The sequence below is a fragment of the Triticum urartu genome, chromosome 7 (assembly GCF_003073215.2).
Source record: "Triticum urartu cultivar G1812 chromosome 7, Tu2.1, whole genome shotgun sequence".
Classification (NCBI taxonomy): domain Eukaryota; kingdom Viridiplantae; phylum Streptophyta; class Magnoliopsida; order Poales; family Poaceae; genus Triticum; species Triticum urartu.
Genome location: NC_053028.1, coordinates 637,885,735 through 637,902,864, shown reverse-complemented (window position 1 = coordinate 637,902,864; position 17,130 = coordinate 637,885,735). Strand labels below are relative to the sequence as shown.

Here is a 17,130-nt window from a genome sequence, read left to right as displayed (position 1 = left end):
GCCGCCCTTGTGGCGTCGGCGCGGGGGGGGGGGGGGGGGGGGGGGGGGGGGGGGGGAGGCGGGCAGCATGACCGACGGGTAGGGTTCTCCCCGTCGCTCGAGGGAGGGGGAGGGGAAAGGGGCCGTTTAAGCCCACATGGCCCTAAAACTTACTGGAGCAGGTTCTAGATTGTAGGCTATTGTAAATAGATTTAATCAAAAAAAATCGAGAAGCATAATGGGGCGAGCTCACTAGATCCCTTAGCCCACAATGAACTTGACATAGTATAGAATTTGTCTCAGATCTAAATTAAGAAGAGGTTTCCAAAATTAAGGGCTATTCCGTGGCAAAGAGAAAAAGGGTTCTCTGTCTGGGAAGTATTTTACACAATGCACTTTTGTCCCCATCGAGACTCATAACAACTAAATTGGCAAATCTTCCGAATGCATTTGTCCATGATTAAAGGTTGGAGTTTCTCACTTCACAAATCTGCACTTTGGAGATTTTCACCTGCTTCAGACATTTTACAGAACTAACCCAAATTTTACGACGACTGTATGATTATTTCATATCCATTTGGGATACAAGCTGAGTAGCATATCCTTTTGTTTTATTAGAACACAATTGAGTACTCAAAAAGAAGGTAGGCCTTAAATCGTGGGGTTCTTACTTATGTGTATTACCAACAAACGGTAAAATGGTCTTTAAAACAAAAATGTGTACTATTGATAAACAAATGGATATAACCCAATGTGCTCATATGCAATTGATATGGGTCTGTGGCAGGTAGGTGCACACCTGAAAGGTAAAGATACAACCTGTAATAATGTGTACTTTTTATGGGAAAATACAAGAGAAACTGTCAGGGACAGCTAGCTTGTCAGACGTTCATGAAAAAAAAACATGCCACGCATGCCATGAATCGGATTTTACAACAATGAAACCCAAAATAATCAAAACAAAGGATCTAATGTCCTTTCCGGGCCCTATCCTTGGAGTAACAAAAGACATCCTTAATTTCAACTTGAACTGCAATGACCAAACAAGTTTTTGCCATAGTAAACATGATAAGGAAACATCATATATCCTAATCACCCCCACCCGCATCACATGCCTCTGCTATCCCTGATATCCAAACTAGTAGCTAGGACAAGTGTTAGGCCAAGAGAATGATGTCCAATGTGCCACAAACTTCATGACACATTATTGCATCCAAGATTTCAATAGGGAACCATACAAAACAAAGCCATGTTTGGTTGACTTGTGGTTTCTAAAAGCCTTTTGATGACCATCTTGCCCAAACCTATAGCAGAAGAGGAAAGTGTTAGCCCATATGTCTTGTGCTCCCATCGGAGGCCAAGATGTAAAAAGTCTGACAAACTAGAGTTGACGAGGCGAAGTAAGGCCTCTCTGTAACAATGTTAATTAATGTTGAGATATGACAGTAGAAGAAAAATGTGATAAACATTTCTCTGGCGCTGAAATGAAATATAATTTATACCCCCTTATCGTACTTTCTTTTGCTCGCCCATAGTTCGTCAAATAAGGGCTACTAAACAATAAGTTTGATCTCAATGCACAACTTTCCATTCAGCCACTTATGGGTTATGTGCACATGTATGCATGGGCTCACATACAGAAGTATGGATAATGGTTAATACATTTTATCTTTTGAAATAAACATAAACACCCAGGGAAAATATCTTGATTGATTGTAGTTACTAAAATTAACATCGGTAAAACTGCCTACATATGCATAGTGTCAAGTGATGACACCAATGACCATGTAGCTACTAAAATTTAACCACCGCGAATGCAACTTATAGCTTCATCACGTTAGATAGAAAGGCATAACTGGTTGGTAACTAGTAAGTGAATAAGTCTCTTACAATAACAAAATTTAAATAGATGCCTTGAGTAAATCAAAATGTGAGACTCAAGAAATGATGACGACTTTGTACTTCAAAGTTCCCACTTCCTGGGGAAAGTTCCTCAAGATTGTCGAGTACCTTGTGCAGTACCTCTCTCGCAAAATTTCCTCGCTTGTTTGTTACGGACACCAACTACTCTTACTAAATGCAACCAGAAAACTTTCACATTTTATCCCAATACCTCCCATGCTAAGATAACAACCCATTGGGGAAATGTCGTGACTAATCTTCAGGAACATCTTGTTTTTCAATGTGCACAACAATCATTTTTCTTTGTATGCATGCATGCTATTTTCCTACGATTGGATAAAACCATGTAACTGAAGAAAACCATGTCCGTGTGGGTGAACGCGTGATGTTTGTTTGTGATTGGAATAGGAGGCAGAGGCAGTTAAACCTCAATGATGTGCCTATTTGGTGGTATTTATCTTGCAAAGTTATATGAGGTCGTTTTGAAGTAGCTATGTACTTTCGGTAATAATGGAAGAAGAGAAAGATCAGTACTAGAATAGATGGAGTAAACAAAGTACCCAGAGAGAGAGAGAGAGAGAGAGAGAGAGAGAGAGAGAGAGAGAACATTTTTCTTTTCAAATTGTCACCGCGGCCACTGAATCATTGAGGGGAAAGGTGCTCAGTGCGTATCAACTATCAAACCTAATCATACTAGGATGCCGATCAAGCTACACATGCAACTAGGATATGCGAGTGGCATAAATAAACGGAGCCAATAAGAAGGTGTGCGAATAAAGAAGAGGCAGTTGAAACATGGAACATGGAACGTGAAAGGAGTAAAAAAATAGAAAAAAAAAGGTAGTATATTGTACATTAAGAGGAGCATATATAGAAGTGGAATAAAGATGTGATGATGTGAGCAGAATATGGATGCGTATCATCGAGACAGCCAAGGGATCAGTTGGTTCATAGTAAGCAAGTATTGTTCAGGATCGATAGGACTGAACAAAAAGTAATGTGATTGGTTTTCCATGGGCCCAACTGTTTTGTTTTTACCAAGAACAAGGCTAAGTGTTGCAATGGCACGCCCATATATAGAACTTCCTTTTCCATTTGCGTGTACATAAACTCTTGCATATTCACTGAAGATACACTTGCCTTTTGTTAAAAAATCAAGAGACAGGTGGAGTTCAGTGAAACGATGGACATACTAACAGTCCACGAATTACCTACCGAATTATGTAAGGATCACTGAAATTTTATTTTATTTTTTTGCGGGATAGGATCACTGAACGTTGTCCGATCATAAGGTGCATGGAGTTTTTTATCACTGAACTTTGTCTGATTGTAAGGTGCACGGGTTCGTAAAATATATTGAATCAGCTCTTTCACAAAATACTCCGTCTCTGGTCGTGAGGTTTGATATTGAATTTCTGATAACCATTATTATTGTGTTGATAATGGTAGAAGTGAACATGAACAAGCGCATCTAAATCACGATAGGAACTACTCCCTCTGTCCAAAAAAAAAAACTTGTCCCAAGCTTGTCCCTCAAATGGATGTATCTAGCACTAATTCCCAATTAGTGCTAGATACATCCATTTGAGGGACAAACTTTTTCGGACAGAGTGAGTACTTTTTACAGGAAACATATCTTACGGAACAGCAACCACTTTAGTTTATGGAACTTGAAGAACAGGTGGAAATCTACGCCCTTGTGTGTGTTCCAGTACCGTCCATGGAGCTTCTAGAAACGCAATAACTTGACAAAATGTAACACCGGAATTTGGTTTTCCGGATCCTACAGTAAGGAAACACATGCATTTGACAAAATGATATTTTTCCTATGAAGTCCCAAACCATGTTGTATTTCTTGAAGTTAGTAGGGATATAGAGCTATATATTGGACCCATATGATATCTGTCGGACAAACTCTGTGCTCTGTGAATCGAAATCATACGAAGTTTCTTTGAGAATGTTGAAAGTTAATTTGAAACTAAAGAGAGTAATCTAGTTAGTCCCTATCTCCCAGATCACTCTCTTAATTAGCTTCACATGGAGGTTCAGAGATCGAGAATAAAATTAGAATCTTACGCACACGAAACACTCCGCGATTGTCTAGTTCATCAGACATGACCCATAGACATTTTCCAGGGCGGAGACGATAGGTTTTGAAGTGTCCCACGTGTCTTAGCTCTAATGTGAAGCTGGGCATACATGAGTCCTACTAGGCTGTAGTAGGAAAGGGAGCACCACTCATGTCGGGTCTCAAGAGAAGCCACAGCATCACCTTCTGCATCCTAATACCTCCCATGCCGAAAGGTCAACAAACTAGTGAGTATTGGACGTACTAGGTTCACAGATTTTTTTTCCTACTAATGAGAAGGAGAAGAGGAAGGAGATTCAGACCTCAACGTTATTATAACAGATATGTGTATGTATGTGAGTAGAAGAAGTAGCATTAGATAGAGCAAAACAAAGAGTGTGAAGATTAGATATAGGGTAGTTGGAGTAAATTATGGGAAGGTAGAAGGACCATCCATGAAGCCATCTTGTGCGAACCTTCGTATATAAGTACTGGTGAATCGGGATGTTCTCGTGCTGCGTTATCGTAGCCCAAGTGCGCAACCTACTTGGGCTAGTCCTAATTTCCTTTTCTTAGCTTTGAGAGAATATACTGAGTTAAGATGATAACACGAGATTCAATGATCTATACTTGGATTGGGTGTAGTGACAATGTGTCTACAATAGAAGGTTGTTTTATCATCTCCATTTGCAAGTCTACACTAGAAGTTTGTACTGTGGTGCAGCCTGATAAATTCTTTAGCACTAGACGATGCCCCGCACGTTGTTGCGGGAATATTTTGCAATACATTTCTAAGATATTAATAATTTTATGAAAATAAGAATATTCGGAGAAATAATATGTGAGCTAAAACTAAAAATACATATTTTTATTTGTGTTAGATTATTGTATTTTTGCAAAATATTTACTAAATATATCATGCATGTTTGCATGTTGAAGTTAATCTTTTTCTATGACTCATTGAATGTTGAAGTGGGTCTTTTCTAATGCATGTTGCTTGATGAGGTGTCATGCTTGCATGTTGAGAGAAATAGGTTAGTGGGGGCTAGCTATTTAGATATAGAAGATTAGCATTTAAAACTAGTTACTGCTATAAACTACGAGGGCCACCGGTTGAATCATCACGTGCATAGTATATATACACGCCACTGATGAACGAGAAACTCATCCGCCAAAACACAAATAAATTTCAGAAATCCCTAGTTGTCATGCCAAAGAAAGCTACACAGTCTCGCAGTCACCGGGGAGTTGGATTGTTGCGTCACGGATCTGACACCTACGTCACTACTTCAAACTTGAGACCCTTGTCATTGGCAGCGTCAATGGAGACCGAGGAGCCTTCACAGATTCGTCCGCTGACCAGCATCTCGGAGAGATCAGTCATCACATTCTTCAGCAACCACCTCTTTACAGGCCTTGCGCCATACATCCGCGGGTGCGGGACAAATTAAGCATGGATGGTTACCAAAATATAAACGTTGTTACCTTAAACATGAGACTAATATTGCCTCAGGTTTGAAAGGAAGCTGTGCTCACTGGGTTGTAAGATTCCGACAAAACCACGTCCAGCGCGGCATCACTCGCACATAGAGAGATGCCCCTGCTAGCTACGCTGGCGACAATGCTCTTCATCTGGATTTTCACAATCTCCTTAAGATTGTCGTGCGACAGCGGCTCAAATATCACAATCTCACTCATTCTGTTGCGAAGCTCGGGTTTGAAGTGTTTCTGAACCTGCAAGAACAAATGTACATGGCATTAAGCATGTTTCTACTGGTGACTTCACAACAGCAGTCTCTTGTATACACAAACCTGTTGCATCACAAGGTCCCGTGCAGCTTCCATTGTGATTTTTCCAGCCATTCCTGCTGTTAGGTGCTCCGCTCCTAGATTTGAAGTCATAATGATGATGGTGTTCTTGAAATTTACGGTCCGGCCTTTCCCATCTATCAACACACCATCATCCAGAAGTTGAATAAAAAGGTTCAACACCGATGGATCTGCCTTCTCCACCTCATCAAAAAGGATAACACTGTATGGACGTCTCCTGATTTTCTCCGTCAATTGTCCACCGTCTTCATGGCCTTTATAGCTTTAAGAAGGAACAAATAAAGCAATTACGATCAGTGAAATTAAAGTATGATATGAGAAAGTAATGCATGTTCAAAAAGATATACAAATTAAACCTTGGAGGTGCTCCGATGAGACGCAGCACGGATCCCCTGTCAACATATTCAGACATGTCAAAGCGAACTAACATCTTCTCGCTGTCAAATAACTGCACAGCAAGAGCTTTTGCAAGCTCTGTCTTTCCAACACCAGTCGAGCCTAAGAAGAGAAAAGAGCCTATGGGTTGGCCAGGCTGATCAAAGCCGGCTCTGGAACGTAACACTGCTTGTGCAACCAGATTTACAGCTTCATCCTGGCCAACAACTCGCTCCCGCAGTCTGCTCGCTAGGTGGATTAGTCTGTCCTTCTCCTCTTGGTCAAGCGCAGTGACAGGAATTCCAGTCCATTGGCTCACAACCTTCAAATAACAATGTTAAAATCTGCATAACAAGCATATCTCGTCGATCAAAACATTACAAAACTGTCATTAGGAAGAGAATGCCTACTTGTGCGACATGATTAGGGCAAACAATTGCCTCCTTCACTGCATTTTTAGAGCTACTCTGCAGAGTGGTCACATTCTCTTCTTGATCACCAACTGGCATCATTGTTTTGGCTGCTGTGGCACCAGCCTCATCAATGAGGTCAATTGCCTTATCAGGAAATGGACGACCTACAGTAGACATCAATTAACTCCAACATATATACATTCTTGCCAATCATGGGAGCAAGTCGGCAGAAAGATAGCACCTGCTCCATTAATTGATGCATCTGACACTATCATGAATTTGTTCAATACCGTATACATGATTTATACATTAGTTAAGCCAAACAAAACTGAATGTACAGGTTGCAACATGGGTTAGCATGTGAGCTAGTGGACCTTAACAAGAATGAACATCTGACGATAACCAATTAAAGATCATATATAACCCTCTTTCTTCCCTTCATGTTTCATTAGATTTCCTATAATAAACTAGATGAGTTCATGCATCTACTAATCACCTCTGGAAACAAAAGGAATAAAATTAATTCCTCACCCGTGATGTAACGGCCAGCGAGCTGCACGGCAGCAACAAGAGCGGCATCTTGGATTTCTAAGCCGTGGTGCTGTTCATACTGCTGCTTTAGCGTCCGCAGCATGGCAATGGTGGCCTGCGCGCTAGGCTCCTCAACGTGCACCTTCTGGAACCGCCGCTCGAGTGCGGCATCCTTCTCAATGTACTTACGGTAATCATCAAAAGTCGTCGCACCCACACAACGGATACGACCACGGGCCAACGCTGGCTTGAGCATATTGGCAGCGTCCTGGCATCCCCCCATCCCATCACCGGCACCAAGAAGCATGTGCATCTCGTCGATGAAGAGAACTATCTTGCCACCTGAGTCCTCCGCCTATTTTATCACGCTTTTTATGCCTTCCTCGAACATGCCACGGAACACAGTCCCAGAAACCATCGCCGTGAGATCAACCTCCACGACGCGTGCCCCGGCGAGTGCCGCAGGGACCTTCCCGGCAGCGATGCGCTGTGCAAGGCCCTCGGCGATGGCCGTCTTGCCAACTCCTGCAGCACCGACCAGCGCGGCACAGTTCTTGGTCTTGCGGCAGAGGATGGAGACAACACGGTCTATCTCGCTGTCCCGGCCGACCACCGGGCTGGCTGCCTGCTTGCTGCCGGTCATGTAGTGTTTGACAAAAAACTACCATTTTAAGGGTTCGCGTCCCACAGAACTACCACTTAAAAAAAGTGACCGAAAACTACCAAATTTTCTTAATTTTGTGACTAAAAACTACCACTTTCAGATAATGACCAGTTTAGACGATTTAAACATGTTGACTGTTCAGTTGACCATTATTATAGTTGGGACCCACACGTCATTCTTCTTCCTCCTCTCTTTATCTTTCCTTGCCATTTTCACAAACAGTTTTTGTGCATCCCGGCTCCCCGGCGGTCATCGCAGGAGGCGAGAGGGAGGCCGGAGCCTCCAGCTCGAAGGGAGGCCACCATCGCGGCGAGCCCTTGCTGCTGGGCGAGACTGCTGCTGCCCGAATTCTGCGCCGTCGGGCACGCGGAGGATGAGGAGGAGGAGGAGGTGGCACGACGCAGGCAGGGCAGGTCGACTACGAGGGAGCCGTCGACCAGATCGGAGCGGAGGTCGAAGACGAGCTCCTCCGTCTCGAGCCGCGCGGCGGCGCGGGGCAGCGAGTTGACGTGGGCGGGCCGTGAGGGCGCACCACCGACGCCAGATGAGGCCGGTGCCCGCGGCGGCCCGGGCGCAGTGGAAGCGGGCAAGGACGAGGAGCAGGTCGTTGGGGAGGGCCCTGATGCGGTCCGGTGGTCGTAGCCGGGTGGAACGCCGGCGAAACTCCATTGACGCCCCAGATCTCGGGGATAGGCGAGGCGAGCGGCGTCCGCTCTCCTGTGAAGTTGACTTTGACGCCATGTTAGCGCTGACAGATGGGCCCTGCCTGTCATAAACACGCTTAAATAGTCTAAACTAGTCATTATCTAAAAATGGTAGTTTTTAGTCACAAAATTAAAAAAATTTGATAGTTTTCGGTCACTTTTTTTAAAGTGGTAATTCTGTGGTCGCAAACCTCTAAAATGATAGTTTTTTGTCAAAACACTCGTCATGTCACGGCCGTAGCTGCGCAGGCACGAGTTGCGCTCGTAGTACCTCCAAGCTGCCCAGCACAAACCGAAGGCTGCTCCAACACAGAGAGCGCTCTCCACCCCTCGGAACAACATAGACGCATGTGACAGGAGCCCATCCAAGACCGCACTTGTCGGAGTTTCTCCATCGGACACCATAACCCAGGTCCCAAGCCGAGAATCGTAGATTGCAGTCGCCTCCATACGGTGATGGTGATGAATGAAAAGACCTAACCTGAGCAACGAAGATACACTGCAATAATATTTCAACCTATGCATATATATTGCAGAAGTATGGGACTTCAAATTGTATTACAATGGCGGAGTTGTAACAAAATTTCTTGTTCTGTCTTGCTTTGGAAACCTGAGTTGTGATCAAAATTTGGATTTTTAGGGAGTGTTCAAATTTTGTCTGTTGAGAGGCAAGATTCCAAGATTAACCGGGGCGAACTATTTACTTACACAAATATTCACTCTCCTCTTGATTAATCAGCAAAACTGGGATTTGAGGGGCGAATTTTGTTTTTACCAGAGTCGTGGGCGAAGTTACTCCACTCCTCCAGGCCGCCGCCGCCCGCTCCTCAGTGCCCGCCGCTCCGCCGCTCCACCAAGAGCTCTCGTCGGGTTCACTCCAGCTGGCGCCTCTCCACCCCTCGCTTCTCCTCTGCTTTCCAGGAGCGAGCTGCCCTACCTCCGGCGGCGGCAGCTTGAGCTCCAATCCTCCAGCGCGGTCTCGTCACCACCTACAACTGGGCCCCAAGGCTTTCTACCGCGGTCAGCTAGATGGTCCAACTGCGGAGTTCAGCCCACAAACCCGATTCTAAGAGGTTAGTAAGCCACAAGGAGCAGCCCATAATTGATCGGCCAGCAGTGGCCACAGGCATCCATAGCTTTTTCTTCTTCTTCTTCCCTTTTTCACATTTTTTCTTTTATTTTTTACTTTTTTACTTTTACTTATATATCGAAATAATTTAAATATATATTAATAAAAATAAACTTACATTCTGTATTTACAAATTTTAATCATGCATTTTAAAAATGTTAAAGGTGTAGAAAAATTGTTATGATGTATAAAACAATGTACAGTATGTAAGAATATATATATATATATATATATATATATAATATTAAACGTTTATTTAGAAAATGATACATTTATATAAGAAAAATGTTCCTCGCATATACAAAAAAATAGACATAAAAATGCATTTAAGAGAATGTTAATCATGTATTTAAAAATGCTACACATGTGTATAAAAAGCTGTTAATGATGTATAAAAGTGTACAATGTGTATAATAAAGTAGCCAAAAAATATGTTTTTCGAAATTTAATCATGTGATAGAAAAATGTTTTTTTCGAGAGTACGCACATTGCGTACCATAGCTTTATAGAAGAAGAGAGAAATACAAATACAAGATGACTACAACTCGCTGCGAACAACAAGTGTAGCATGAACTCCACATCCGGCTAGTCCAAAGACAGCCACCTACGACAACACCACTACAACGCAAAGGAACTTGCCCAAAACAGAAAAACCTCGCCGCGTCTTAGTTGATGCCAGCCACCTCCGAAGGACTGCAACTCCCACCGAGCATCCCTTGCCGATGCACCATCCACCCTTAATGCCTAAAGGAGATGGCAGGAGAATGGCGGGACCGTTCAGACCCGAGAAAGGTATCGTCTTGGAATCACTAGCGGCGACCGTACATTGCGTCGCGGATGATCGATCATGAACAGTGGCGAGCGCCGGAGGAGCGCAACGAAGAACCTCCAACCCGTGTCTCCAGACACAATGCTCCCACCAGAGGGACGACGTCGAGGACGCCGCCATCGTGCCGATCCTGCACCGAATCAAGGCTTTCGCCCGGAGACAACTACCAACACCAAGCGAGCGAGGGGATGTCGACGCACCTCGACGACGCCTCCAAGGAGGGGTAAGACACCCACGGGTGCCATCACCGCCGGCCCAGCAAAACCGGACAAGATTTTCATCCGTAACGCCGCACATCGCCCCACCTCCAAGGTTTGGGGCAAGCAGAGAGGAATGCGGCCCCAACATCCACCACCAACCTCAGCCAGCAGCCTCCCGACACCTCAGCCATGGATCAGGGTCATCACCGTGGTCGCCACCCGCTCCAGGGGACATCCACGCAATGACCCCATCCCCTTCGGCCCAGATCAAATCCGGAAAGATCCATCTGACCCTCCTCTCCAATCACTGCTCCAGCGCCAGCACCACCTGGCGGACACCACACCAGCCCCGACGTGGAGGAGGCCGAACGCCCGCTGCTCGTCAGGAGCTCCTTCCTGACAGAGCTTCCACAACGACACCGCCTCCGAAGCCGAGATCCAGCGCCATCGCCTCCAGGCAGCGCCGAGGTGCCACCTAGCTCCACTGCCCCTGCTGCCTCCCCATCGACTCCGCCGCTCCTCCAAGAGCCACTCCGCCTACCGGAGAAGCCCGCCGCATCCTCGCACCGCCGACCATCCACCACCATCGCATCCCCAGGGACGACCCGCCTCCGCGCGAAGGGGCTCGTCAGGGAGCGCCGCCCTCGCCCACCGTCTTCGACGGCCAAGCGTGGCCGCCACCGCCGGCGCCGGCGCCGGCAGCGGCCGGGGAAGGGAGATCAGGTGCCTCTGGTTTCCTAGGGTTAGGGGCGCCTCCGGAGCCGCATGCGCGTGCGACCCGGGAGGAGGAGGGAGCGCTGGGTCTTAGGAAAACGTCGTTGTTGTCGTCCTGATAGAAAAATGTTAAATGTCTGTATAAAAAATGTCCCTGTTGTATACAAAAATGTATACTATGTAATAAAAATCGTAGACATAAAAAACATATATGTTTAAAAACATGTTAATCATGTATTTCAAAAGAATGTTCAACGTGTAAACTAAAAATGTTTCATGTATTTGGAAAAAATGTTAACTGCGTATAAAATATATATTCATGTTTTATACGAAAAGGGAAAGAAAAAAACAATGGAAACCAAAAAGAGATGGGGGCTTCTAAGCGTCATACGACGGATCTTGTCATGGAAACAATGACCTTCTTTGCAACAATCAATTAGCTGAACGTCTCTCTCTTCTTTGCAACAATGACCTTGTCATGGAAACAGTTGTAACCGAGATTGTGTTGTGGAGTTTTATGCAGCATAGGTTGTGTTGCGGGAATATATGTTTTGCAACATAGGTTGTGTTGCAGAAAAAAAAATCATGTCTTCACTTTTTTTGCAACAATGGTATTGTTGTAGAAACTTTTGGCAACCGAGGTGATTGCAAATTTTTTTTCTTGGTCTTCACCTCTATATGGTGTTACGGAAGAAAGTTTTGCAACATCACTGATGTTTCTGCGACAAACTGGATGTTGCAAAACAAAACTAGGGATGGCTGTTTTGCCCATGGGTATGGGTATCCGCAGGTACCCTACCCGAAAACAATGGGCATGGGCATGACTTTAAAAGATTTTGTACCCACGGGTAATGGGTATCCATACCTACAAAATCTATGGGTAGGGCATGGGTATTAACTTGCACCCATGGGTAACCCAATGGATACCCAAAAATTTAATAAATCAGAATTATTCCTATGACATGTGGGGTAAGTATCTAACTGATATGGCCCAACCCTAAATCTTGTATTCCCTAAACCGGCCATAGGTCATAGGCCCACAATCACCTTCTCAACACTCCTCCGACGTCCTATTTGACTTCTTGAAATGATGAAATCTTGACTCATCGCCATCGGACTCCTCTGAACTATCGATCCAGTGACCCTAGTTCCAACTGCTCATTCCCACTAGGTCAGGCTTCCACCAATCGCTGCCCATACTCCCTTGATACCTCGAAGAACCCACCCATCGGAAGAGGCTATGTTGGTGCTATAATGCTCGGCCATACGGCCATATCACTTGAATTTTAGACTCATTGCTCTATTTTTTTCAAATTTAAATGCTATATATGTTATCCAACTGTTGGGGAACGTAGTAATTTCAAAAAAATTCCTACGCGCACGCAAGATCATGGTGATGCATAGCAACGACAGGGGAGAGTGTTGTCCACGTACCCGCGGTGACCGAAAGCGGAAGCGTTATATCAACGCGGTTGATGTAGTCGTACGTCTTCACGATCCGACCGATCCAAGCACCGTTACTCCGGCACCTCCGAGTTCTTGGCACACGTTCAGCTCGATGACGATCCCCGGGCTCCGATCCAGCAAAGCGTCGGGGAGGAGTTCTGTCAGCACGACGGCGTGGTGACGATCTTGATGTACTACCGTCGCAGGGCTTCGCCTAAGCACCGCTACAATATTATCGAGGACTATGATGGAAGGGGGCACCGCACACGGCTAAGAATATGATCACGTGGATCAACTTGTGTGTCTATGGGGTGCCCCCCTGCCCCCGTATATAAAGGGGCAAGGAGGAGGGGGCCGGCCAAGAGGAGGAGGCGCGCCCAAGGGGGGAGTCCTACTCCCACCGGGAGTAGGACTCCTCCTTTCCTAGTAGGAGTAGGAGAGAAGGAAGGGGAAAGGGAGAAGGGAAGGAAGGAGGGGCGCCCCCCCTAGTCCAATTCGGACTAGGCCTTGGGGGGGCGCGCGGCCTGCCCTGGCAGCCCTCTCTCTTTCCCTATGCCCAATAAGGCCCAATACTTCTCCCGGCGAATTCCCGTAACTCTCCGGTACTCCGAAAAATACCCGAATCACTCGGAACCTTTCCGATGTCCGAATATAGTCGTCCAATATATCGATCTTTACGTCTCGACCATTTCGAGACTCCTCGTCATGTCCCCGATCTCATCCGGGACTCCGAACTCCTTCGGTACATCAAAACTCATAAACTCATAATATAACTGTCATCGAAACCTTAAGCGTGCGGACCCTACGGGTTCGAGAACAATGTAGACATGACCGAGACACGTCTCCGGTCAATAACCAATAGCGGAACCTGGATGCTCATATTGGCTCCTACATATTCTACGAAGATCTTTATCGGTCAGACCGCATAACAACATACGTTGTTCCCTTTGTCATCGGTATGTTACTTGCCCGAGATTCGATCGTCGGTATCCTATACCTAGTTCAATCTCGTTACCGGCAAGTCTCTTTACTCGTTCCGTAATACATCATCCCGCAACTAACTCATTAGTTGCAATGCTTGCAAGGCTTATGTGATGTGCATTACCGAGAGGGCCCAGAGATACCTCTCCGACAATCGGAGTGACAAATCATAATCTCGAAATACGCCAACCCAACATGTACCTTTGGAGACACCTGTAGAGCTCCTTTATAATCACCCAGTTACGTTGTGACGTTTGGTAGCACACAAAGTGTTCCTCCGGCAAACGGGAGTTGCATAATCTCATAGTCATAGGAACATGTATAAGTCATGAAGAAAGCAATAGCAACATACTAAACGATCGGGTGCTAAGCTAATGGAATGGGTCATGTCAATCAGATCATTCAACTAATGATGTGATCCTGTTTAATCAAATGACAACTCTTTGTCCATGGTTAGGAAACATAACCATCTTTGATTAACAAGCTAGTCTAGTAGAGGCATACTAGTGACACTCTGTTTGTCTATGTATTCACACATGTATTATGTTTCCGGTTAATACAATTCTAGCATGAATAATAAACTTTTATCATGATATATAAGGAAATAAATAATAACTTTATTATTGCCTCTAGGGCATATTTCCTTCAGTCTCCCACTTGCACTAGAGTCAATAATCTAGATTACACAGTAATGATTCTAACACCCATGGAGCCTTGGTGCTGATCATGTTTTGCTCGTGGAAGAGGCTTAGTCAACGGGTCTGCTACATTCAGATCCGTATGTATCTTGCAAATCTCTATGTCTCCCACCTGGACTAGATCCCGGATGGAATTGAAGCGTCTCTTGATGTGCTTGGTTCTTTTGTGAAATCTGGATTCCTTTGCCAAGGCAATTGCACCATTATTGTCACAAAAGATTTTTATTGGACCCGATGCACTAGGTATGACACCTAGATCGGATATGAACTCCTTCATCCAGACTCCTTCATTCGCTGCTTCCGAAGCAGCTATGTATTCCGCTTCACACGTAGATCCCGCCACGACGCTCTGTTTAGAACTGCACCAACTGACAGCTCCACCGTTTAATGTAAACACGTATCTGGTTTGCGATTTAGAATCGTCCGGATCAGTGTCAAAGCTTGCATCAACGTAACCATTTACGATGAGCTCTTTGTCACCTCCATATACGAGAAACATATCCTTAGTCCTTTTCAGGTACTTCAGGATGTTCTTGACCGCTGTCCAGTGATCCACTCCTGGATTACTTTGGTACCTCCCTGCTAGACTTATAGCAAGGCACACATCAGGTCTGGTACACAGCATTGCATACATGATAGAGCCTATGGCTGAAGCATAGGGAACATCTTTCATTTTCTCTCTATCTTCTGCAGTGGTCGGGCATTGAGTCTGACTCAACTTCACACCTTGTAACACAGGCAAGAACCCTTTCTTTGCTTGATCCATTTTGAACTTTTTCAAAATCTTGTCAAGGTATGTGCTTTGTGAAAGTCCAATTAAGCGTCTTGATCTATCTCTATAGATCTTTATGCCTAATATGTAAGCAGCTTCACCGAGGTCTTTCATTGACAAACTCTTATTCAAGTATCCCTTTATGCTATCCAGAAATTCTATATCATTTCCAATCAGTAATATGTCATCCACATATAATATCAGAAATGCTACAGAGCTCCCACTCACTTTCTTGTAAATACAGGCTTCTCCAAAGGTCTGTATAAAACCAAATGCTTTGATCACACTATCAAAGCGTTTATTCCAACTCCGAGAGGCTTGCACCAGTCCATAAATGGATCGCTGGAGCTTGCACACTTTGTTAGCTCCCTTTGGATCGACAAAACCTTCCGGTTGCATCATATACTACTCTTCTTCCAGAAATCCATTCAGGAATGCAGTTTTGACATCCATCTGCCAAATTTCATAATCATAAAATGCGGCAATTGCTAACATGATTCGGACAGAGTTAAGCATCGCTACGGGTGAGAAGGTCTCATCGTAGTCAACCCCTTGAACTTATCGAAAACCTTTTGCGACAAGTCGAGCTTTGTAGACAGTAATATTACCGTCAGCGTCAGTCTTCTTCTTGAAGATCCATTTATTCTCAATTGCTTGCCGATCATCGGGCAAGTCAACCAAAGTCCATACTTTGTTCTCATACATGGATCCCATCTCAGATTTCATGGCTTCAAGTCATTTTTCGGAATCTGGGCTCACCATCGCTTCTTCATAGTTCGTAGGTTCATCATGATCTAGTAGCATGACTTCCAGAACAGGATTACCATACCACTCTGGCGCGGATCTTACTCTGGTTGATCTACGAGGTTCAGTAGTATCTTGTTCTGAAGTTTCATGATCATTATCATTAGCTTCCTCACTAATTGGTGTAGGTGTCGCAGAAACAGGTTTCTGTGATGTACCACTTTCCAATAAGGGAGCAGGTATAGTTACCTCGTCAAGTTCTACTTTCCTCCCACTCACTTCTTTCGAGAGAAACTCCTTCTCTAGAAAGGATCCATTCTTAGCAACGAATGTCTTGCCTTCGGATCTGTGATAGAAGGTGTACCCAACAGTCTCCTTTGGGTATCCTATGAAGACACATTTCTCCGATTTGTGTTCGAGCTTATCAGGTTGAAGCTTTTTCACATAAGCATCGCAGCCCCAAACTTTAAGAAACGACAACTTTGGTTTCTTGCCAAACCATAGTTCATAAGGTGTCGTCTCAACGGATTTTGATGGTTCCCTATTTAACGTGAATGCATCTGTCTCTAAAGCATAACCCCAAAATGATAGTGGTAAATCAGTAAGAGACATCATAGATCGCACCATATCTAGTAAAGTACGATTACGACGTTCGGACGCACCATTACGCTGTGGTGTTCCGGGTGGCGTGAGTTGCGAAACTATTCCACAGTTTTTCAAATGTACACCAAACTCATAACTCAAATATTCTCCTCCACGATCAGATCGTAGAAACTTTATTTTCTTGTTACGATGATTTTCAACTTCACTCTGAAATTCTTTGAACTTTTCAAATGTTTCAGACTTATGTTTCATTAAGTAGATATACCCATATCTGCTTAAATCATCTATGAAGGTGAGAAAATAACGATATCCGCCACGAGCCTCGACATTCATCGGACCACATACATCTGTATGTATGATTTCCAACAAATCTGTTGCTCTCTCCATTGTACCAGAGAACGGTGTTTTAGTCATCTTGCCCATGAGGCACGGTTCACAAGTACCAAGTGATTCATAATCAAGAGGTTCCAAAAATCCATCGGTATGGAGTTTCTTCATGCGCTTTACACCGATATGACCTAAACGGCAGTGCCACAAATAAGTTGCAC

General features: G+C 44.6%; 1 pseudogene; it reads right to left on the bottom strand.

The window, feature by feature from the left end:
* Positions 1–5,375: 5,375 nt before the first annotated feature.
* On the bottom strand, positions 5,376–7,741 carry LOC125519260 (annotated as a pseudogene).
* Between the last annotated feature and the right edge of the window lie 9,389 nt (positions 7,742–17,130).